The sequence below is a fragment of the Anolis carolinensis genome, chromosome 1, assembly GCF_035594765.1.
Source record: "Anolis carolinensis isolate JA03-04 chromosome 1, rAnoCar3.1.pri, whole genome shotgun sequence".
Taxonomy (NCBI): domain Eukaryota; kingdom Metazoa; phylum Chordata; class Lepidosauria; order Squamata; family Dactyloidae; genus Anolis; species Anolis carolinensis.
Genome location: NC_085841.1, coordinates 266,390,056 through 266,399,628, shown reverse-complemented (window position 1 = coordinate 266,399,628; position 9,573 = coordinate 266,390,056).

The window sequence follows — 9,573 nt, the reverse complement described above, 5'->3', positions numbered from 1 at the left end:
TGCTGTAGATCACATCCTACAACTGTCCAAATTTGGGGCAGTTCTGATTAATCCTCTGTTGGGTTGTTGTGAGTTTTCCGAGCTGTATGGCCATGTTCCAGAAGCATTCCTTCCTGATGTTTCACCCACGTCTATGGCAGGCATCCTCAGAGGTTGAGGGGTCCTCTGTTGTTTCACTTTTCCAGCTACCTTTAAATTTGCCCCATTTCTCCCTTCTGCTCCTTGGTCCCTAGATTACTTCCATTATTTCAAACTGAGTTCAAAGTGCAAATGTAGTTTGCAGTCAGTTAACCCAGTGGGGAAGAGAGAGGGAAAGGTTTGCACTTCTCAGTAGGCTCAGGCAAAAACAAATTGCTGCAACTAGCCTGTCTGTTCTGATTCATTATTTGCATTTACCATCTTGATGACACTTCAATATTGATGGGGGGCACCTGTTCTGATTTTCTGAGAAATCTTGGAGGGTATGTACTATGATTAATATATATGATTACATCAGTGTTGCCTTTGAAAAATCCTGCAAATCTCTTGGGAAGACAGGCAGACAAATATAAGCATTATGGAAGAAGCAAAAACTAGCATTGAAGTCATGATCCTCCACCATCAACTTTGCTGGACTGGCCATAATTTCCAAATGCCCAATCACTGTCTCCCAAAGCAATTACTTTATTCTCAGCTCAAGAATGGAAAATAGAGTGTCGGTGGACCGCAAAAGAGATTTTAAGATGGGCTTAAAGCTAACCTTAAAAAATGTGGCATAAACACCAAGAACTGGGAAGCCTTGGCCCTTGAGTGCTCTAACTGGAGGTCAACTGTTACCAACAATGCTATGGACTTTGAAGACGCACAAATAGAAGGTGAATGGGAAAACATGACAAGAGGAAGGCGCATCAAGCAAACACTTGTTGAGGCTGCCTTCCATCTTGAAATCTATGTTCTCATTGTGAACAACCATGCGGATCCAACATAAGTTTCCACAGTCACTACGGACCCACCACCAAGACTCGACCCTTGGAAGACAATCATACTCAGCCATGAGTGATTGCCTATATTATAGTTTATGGTTAACTTTATATTGTGGAAGATTATACTAGTGAGTAGAAATGTGTAAAATACCACTATAAAATGTTGCTGTATATATAAGTAAATAGTTTTTAGGAGGCATAGTGGTTTGAATGATGGACTGCAGTTCTGAAGAACAGAGTTTAAATCCCGACTCTGTCATGAAAAAACTAGGCAACTCTTAGCAGTCTACATACTTGTAGTCTCAGAAAAACCTATAATAGTCGCTATATATCTGAAATGACACAACAATAACAAAGACAAACATAAGTTTGGTCATAAACATCTGTAGAATTTTTCATTCTTTGAGATTCATGACCTCATCATAAAGGCCGCCGGAATCACCATGCCTAGTGGCAATTCCAGTGGTGCACCTCAGGGTGGCATGGGGAACCCATTGCCTCACACCCCAGATCACCCAACTCATCCAGTTGATCACCCACGGGGGAGGAGGAGGGAGAGCATCAACTGTCTGGCTTCCCACCATTGTTCCCGGCAGAACATGGGAAGCCTCCCATGTTTGCTTCCCCTTTAAGCACAGAGCCCCGCCGGAAGTAGTTGTGCACCGTGTAATGGAAACCGGCGAAGTGGCAGTGAAGTAGCGCATGCTGCCAATCCCCCCCCCCCATCTGATGAGGTCAACAATGGAAATTGTTTATTCTTACCATTCAGTCTTTGTCTTACCTAGGGTTGAACCACAGTCTTGCAAAATTACTCCTCAAGGTATGATCACAGTTGCATCAGAAAGCTATTGTGAAAGAATGAACATGCCACTTTCTTCTTCAGCTACATCCAGTGTCATATTTGTCTGAAAAGATATGTCTCACATTTCAGGACCTTATTGTACTAGAAATTTCTGTGTGTGCATTCATTTAAAAACAAGCTGAAGAGTTAACCAAACAGTGCTTTTCAGGCTATATGTTGTGGAGGACTGGCAATTTTTCTTCACTGTGTCAAGGACTAGGACCATATTTACACAATGATTGTTTCTCTAATAAAACTCCAAGAAATGACGGCCACTGACTGAGATAACATACTCTCTATTCCAGGTACCACCACTTTGATTAGCACTGCACTAATTGTTGAGTGCCTTGAAGTCCCCCCCCAAAAAAAAAAAACTAATGGCAACCCTAAAGGTCACAGGAACCGAGAGAATGTGATTTGCCCAAAGCAACCCAGTGGGTTTCTATGACCAAGTATGGAACTAAAGCCTGTTATCCAGAGTCATAATCTAACACTCAAATCAGTGCACCCCACTGGGTTGGTTAAAAGATCAATCTTTTTTATATCTGGTGATGTCCACTAGAGGACAGCATAAAGAGAGTTACCAAAATTAAAGTTTTCAAAAACACACTTTCCCTTGACACCACACTCTCTCATGTCTGCAATGTACGTGTGAGAGAAATGCATGTGTATGCATTTGTAAAAGCTAGCAGCATTCAAACATACACATCTGCATTGTTTTTACCCAGATAATTCAAGATAGATAAAGCTGCTGTTTCTGGAACAGGAAGCATAAATAAGAATTCACACCAAGGTGGATCACCATTTTTGTTCAAGGTATCTCTTGTTCTCTCTTTAGCTACATGCCACATTATATAAAACAAAGTTACATTCAGGCCCAATTGAAGAGGTCTTGCTGCCTGAGGAAAAGTTTTAGAAGATGCAACCTACTCCCCACCATCAACACCCATACCATGTATACTTCCATTGACAGAACCAAACTGCCCAAGGAATTTTTCTTTGAATGCCAGCACTGGGATAGTATATGAAATGCACATTACACTGTGTCATTGCATGACCTAGTTTTCCAATCAAGAGTTTGAGGAAAAAATGGGGAATGACCACCTCTGACAGTCCCCCAACATCGGCTGTGATGTCATCTCGTGTTGTCTATTAGTGGTGCCAGTCTTAATATCTTCTAGGAACTGTTGATATACTCTTAGAAAAGCATCCAACGAAAACAGCTCCAACTGAGAATACATCTACACTATAGGATTAATGCAATTTGAATCCACTGTCATAGCTCAATATTATGTCGGTGAGACATTAGTTCTCTTTGATAGAAAAGGCTAAATATGTTGTAACACTACAACTCCCATGATTCCATAGCACTGAGCCATGGCAGTTAAAGTGCTGCCGAACTGCATTAATTATACAGTGTAGATGCACTCTGAGTTATTAATCAAAGTTTATTTTACTAATACCCCACAACTATGCTGACTCCTAATATCACAATTCATTTTCATTTTGCATAGCAATAACAAAACTGCATAGTTGCCATAGTTATTGCACCCCATTTTGCTCTTCTAGACCTATTCTAGGATAAACTTTGCTGCAGGAAGCAAATCTACTGCATAGCACTATGTAATGAACTTCCTTAATTAAGCCCTATCCCCTAGGCTTTTGTGATGATGTTAATGGCTGACTCAGTCAAATATTTGTGTAAGAAGGGATTAACCAAGGTGAAAAAGAAATGCAAAAAAGAAGCAAGTTGCAGCTAAAAAGATAGGATGAATATCCAGAGGCATGGTGGGTAGTGGGATCCTAGAGCCCTGGCTGGCTTCTGTAACACTGGACAAATAAAAAAACACTCCCGTGTTCATTTGCTGAAAACATAAATGAATACAACTGATGTCTGACTAGAGCAGGGCTTCTCAAACCTTTTCAGCCATGGAGCCCTTTTTGAAGCAAGAGTTTCTTGTGGAACCCCAAGGAATGTTTATATATTATATTATATATTATATATAATGTACCGTATATACTCGAGTATAAGCCGACCCGAATATAAGCCGAGGCACCTAATTTTACCACAAAAAACTGGGAAAACTTATTGACTCGAGTATAAGCCGAGGGTGGGAAATGCAGCAGCTACTGGTAAATTTCAAAAATAAAATTAGATACCAATAAAATTACATTAATTGAGGCATCAGTGGGTTAAATGTTTTGAATATTTACTGTATTTCAAAGAAAAACAGTAAACTAACTCTATAAGTGGAAAAGCAACAATAACTTTATAATAATAATCATCATCATCATCATTATCAACAGCTTCATTTGTACCCTGCCCTATCTATCTCCCCCTGGGGACTCAGGCCAGCTTCCAACATAGTAACAGGCAAACATATAATGCCTACATAAACAATGCAGAGTTAGATATAGATCTATCATTATATATACTAATTTCACATGTGTATCTCCCCCTGGAACCTTTGCAAATCTTCTATGTGCATTTTCCTCCTGCAATATTTGCAAGCCCTATTTATCAATGTTTATATCTATCTAGACATCTCTCTGTGTGTGTGTGTGTGTGTGTGTGCACACGCGTGCGCATTTTCCCTCTCCACTTGCAAACATGTGAGGGTAAAATTCATATAAAATTCATATATAAAATTAATGTATACATATAGGAACAGATATACAGGTACATGGAAATCTCTAGATATATTTACATAGGATTTGCAAAGACCTGTAAACATATGAGAGGAAAATTCATATATTAATGTATTTGTAGGGGGAACATCTATATTAATATTTAGAAGCTTTGGGGCATGCATTTGCCCAAGGAAGAAATGCAAGCAAAGTCCCCCTAAAAACAACTTTGTCCTCTTTTCTCCTGCCCTTTCCCACCTCTTTTCTTTCTCCCTTTTTCAAACTCTAAAAGTAGCCAGAAAAGGCTTTTAAAAACTTCTCTCCCCCTCCCAAAAAAACCCACCTCATTTTTAGGAATAAAAAGAAATACACACCTTCTGTTGCTCTCTTTTCCCTCCTTCCCTCCCTTTGGACTAAATGATCTTGCAGTAGTAGTAGTAGTAGTAGTAATAATAATAATAATATAGTAATGAATCCTGCAAATTTGCAAGAATATCTCTTTTTCTTCCCCTTCTACCCATGCAATCTGGCTTGCAAGGGTTTCTCTCTCACTCTCCTTTTGCTTTTGAAAACATTCGCTTCTTGTCTCTGTCTCTCTCTCTCTCAAAAAAAATAAGATAATTCCAGCCTGGGAGGAGAAGCAGAGGAGGGAGATTTTGGAAAAGAAAACATACTGTGGCCTCCAGGCTCTGCTGCTGGCTTGACCTTGACCCGAATATAAGCCGGGGAAGGCTTTTTAGCTCATAAATAAGGGCTGGAAAACTCGTCTTATCTTCGAGTATATACGGTATATCTATCAGGCATGGGCACACTCTTTGACCAACATATGGTTGGGTAAACGTAAAGCTTTTCCCCTGACATTAAGCCTAGTCATGTCCAACTCTGGGGGTTGATGCTCATCTCCATTTCTAAGCTGAAGAGCTGGCATGGTCAGTTGACGTCACCAAGGTCATGTGGCTGGCATGATTGCATGGAGCGCTGTTACCTTCCTGCCAAAGTGGTACCTATTGACCAACGCACATTTGCATGTTTTCAAAGAACTAGGTTGGCAGAAGCTGGGGCTAATAGTGAGACCTCACCTTGCTCCCCGGATTCGCACCCCTGACCTTTTGATCAGCAAGTTCAGCAGCTCAGTGGTTTAACCCGCTGCATCACCGAGGGCTCCAACATAAACTTAACAGTATTTCGGTGGAAGACCACAGCAGCCATCCAGTCCAGCCCTATCTGCCATGCAGGAAAAGCACAATCAAAGCAGATGGCCATCCAGCTTTTGTAATAATAATAATAATAATAATAATAATAATAATAATAACAATAATAATAGGAGCAACCCCAGGGGCCATCCAGTTCAACTCCATTCTGCCATGCAGGAAAAGCAGTCAAAGCACCCCTTGAATGGTGGGAGGGAAATAGGGTTTTTGAAGCAAGTGAGGCGAGGTAAAAAGGATCTGGAGGAAAACATTTTGGGAGGGGGGGGTGAGTGAGTTGAGGAAAAAAATACTTTTGACGGTAAGGGAAAAAGGCTTTTGGTGGCAAGCAAGGCCGGCTGAAAAAGGTTTTGGCAGCGAGGGTGACGGGAGAGAGAAGGAAAGAAGAGGGAAAGATTGGAGGAGGAGGAAACTGCGGAACCCCTTAGTATGCTTCACAGAGCCCCAGAGGCTCCGCAAAGCACACTTTGAGAACTGCTGAACTAGAGGGACAAAAGTTGACTGAGCTAAATAGAAAAAGGAAAAGGGCATGGTTGTTATATGCCTTCAACTCAACTCCAACATACGGCAATTCTATCCTAGGGCTTTCTTGGCAAGATTTACTTAGAGGAGGTCTGCCATTGCCTTCTGTTTATGCCACAGAGAGCATGAATTGCCCAAGGCCACTAAGTAATTTCCATGGGTAACTCAAACCTTGTTCTCCCAGTTCAACAATCAAACCACGACATCACACTTGACAGTGTCCTAGGCAGAGAAACCATGACTTAAGAGATTACCCAGGTTAGATCTACACTGCCAAATAATGCAGTTTTAATTGCATTATATGGTCAATGTAGACCCATATATGATAATACAGTTGAATGCTATTCAAACTGCATTATATGCGTCTGCACTGACCATATAATACAGTTCAATCTGCATTCATTTGCAGTGTAGATCCAGCCCCAGTAAGCTCAATGGCCAAGTGGATCTTTGAACATATAGGTGTAATAATTAGAGCCTTGGGCCCCATCTACACTGCCATATAATGCAGTTTGGAACTGAATTTTAAAAGGTAAGAATTGACTCATATAATGCAGTCTAACTGTATTGAACTGCATTACATGAAACTCCTACAATGCAGTTCAATGCAGTTAAACTGCATTATATGAATCTACACTGACCATATAATGCAGTGGTTCTCAACCTGTGGGTCCCCAGATGTTTTGGCCTACAACTCCCAGAAATCCCAGCCAGTGTACCAACTGCTAGGATTTCTGAGTGTTGAAGGCCAAAACATCTGGGGACCCATAGGTTGACAACCACTGGTATAATGTAACTCAAATAGCATTATTTGGCAAGGTAGATCCAGCCTCTGGCCCCATGTACACTACCCTACAATGCAGCTTGAAACTACATTATATGGTTAGTGTAGACTGATATAATGCAGTTTAACTGCACTGAACTGCATTGTATGAGTTTACACATATAATGCAGTTTCAAGCAATGTCCCATTTCCTTCCACCGGTGTGCATTTTTCTTCTAAAACCAAGGAGAATTTTATCTTTCTCCACAGGCTTTCTTTGTGAAACACTGTGGATGTATTAATATCCCAAATAAAGAGCTGGGCAGCACAGCAGGCATGCAGAGGTTGCTGTCCATTGGCCTGTACATACAGGGCTATTGCACGCTTCAAAGGAAAACAGCAAGCTTTCCAGCTAATGATGGTTGGTTGTGCATCTGAGACTTTATTATCTAGCTGCCAAATAAGCCAATGAAGTTAATCAAGATCAGAAAAGCACTGAATGGTTACCAAGTACAAAGCTAGATCCCTGGTAGATATCACTAGTCGAGCTTGACTAGCCTTACTGAAGCTATATTGATGTATATCATCTGGTCATTCTGTTCCAGAATAGTACAATGCAAAGACAAATCTGTGTTAGTCTAGAATATGAGTATGTAAGGTAGGAATTCTTAATCTTTTTTTTTTGTTCCATGCACTCTTTGCCAGCCAGATGAAAATCATGGACCATTTCTCAGACTGTAGCAACAGATAGTTTTATGACACTCAACATCAACACGTCTTTAAATTAAATTTTAGGATTATTCAAAATGATGTTTTGCAGAGATAATAATTTTTTTCCCAATTCATGCTCACAGACCCCTTGAAATCTTTCCACAGACCCCTCCAAGGAATCCATGAATCTCTGGTTAAGATCTCTGGATGTAAAGGGATCTTGTAGCGCCTTGGTACAAATTAAAAGAACAAAGTTATTTGCACAAGCTTTCAGAGACATCAGATGCAGTTAAGTCTCTTAAAGTACTATAAGATCCCTTTACATACATGATACTACAAAAATACATGGTTACCTAATGGGCTTTTGAAGCCATTATAGATTGGAAAGATTTTTTAAAAAATACTAAGTCATTCAAGTTGCAACTCTCAACACGACTATCCTGCAAGTGTGTCAACAGCTTTTGGTAGGCCTGGGCTGTGGCGCAGGCTGGTGAGCAACCAGCTGCAGCCAGCTGCAACAAATCACTCTGACCAAGAGGTCATGAGTTCGAGGCCAGCTCGGAGCCTGCATTTGTCTCTGTCTTTGTTCTATGTTAAGGCACTGAATGTTTGCCTTATATGTGTGATGTGATCCGCCCTGAGTCTCCTTCGGGGTGAGAAGGGCGGAATATAAATACTGTAAATAAATAAAATAAATAATAGGAAACTGCAAAAGGAGCATATTTCACCATTTTCAATTCTACTATGGCTGAAATCAGCTTTAATACATGTCTACCATTAAAAGGGTGACATGAGCTGTGAGGTACAAGATGGAGAAGAGTCAGTGGGCCTCAGCCATTTTTGTTTTGACTTTATCACTCAATGCCATTTATATTTGCCTCTATGTGCTTATACTGAATAATAGGAAAATATTTTTCTACCTTATCACTCCAGATAGTTTGTGTTCCTGTTCCTGTAAGGAAGTGTTTGAGGCCCATGGCATTTGCAGTATTACACTTTTAGTCTTTAAGGAAATGCCCAGGACATGCAATACTGTGTACTACTAGCTCATTGGATCACCACAAATGGAACTGGTCTCCTTTCTAGAATAGATTCAAAGGACAGGTTGTTTCCCCTATTCAGCAACATACTACACACATAGCTGGATAGGTGTTTAGTTTTGCTTCCTTGCTTGTTTGTTTTATGTCTATAGTTGGCAATACCTTTGTTAGGACCAATGAAAAATACAAACATGTAGGTTCTCAAGAACACAAGACTCAACAAAAACAAAAACATAGAGGTGAGAAACAAAAAATCCAAAAAATTAAACCAGATGCTGCTATTATGAGGTCTGCCAATCATCACAATCTCAACAAGAAGATTGCAAGATGAATTGGTGAGTATGCTACCTTCAAGGTATCCATATTTGCAAATACATATTGAGATAAGGAATTGATGTTTGGAATCTTTTTTTAAAAAAATGGAAGGTATCTCACACTGCAGTCTCTATTGCCTTGAGCTTACCAAGATGTACACAGAAAAGATGACAGTATTCATAGAAGCAATATTAGAGATTAAATGTTAGCTGATGCACTGCATAAATAAATCAATTGACTCTAAACTGTAAATATTACCTGGGGGTTGAAGGAGACAGAACTCAATATGCAGGTTTCTAATCCCCTTTTTGGAGAGTTGGAATATCTCTTTGAGGATCAGAAATGCTTCTTGCCTTAGTGACAGACTAAATATGGCATTTCCAAAGGAAACAATAGCTGAACAGAAGGCTTCAAGGGGCTTTATTCCACCTGAGCCACAAAAGAAGACAACTTCTGAAGTCTAATAGCACCCACTTGTTTCAGTACCTCTCAAAAATAACAGATAATCCCTTGTTTGTATTGGATCATATCCTGGTGGACTTATTAGAAATAAAGCTCAGGCTTGCCAAATTGACACCTAGAG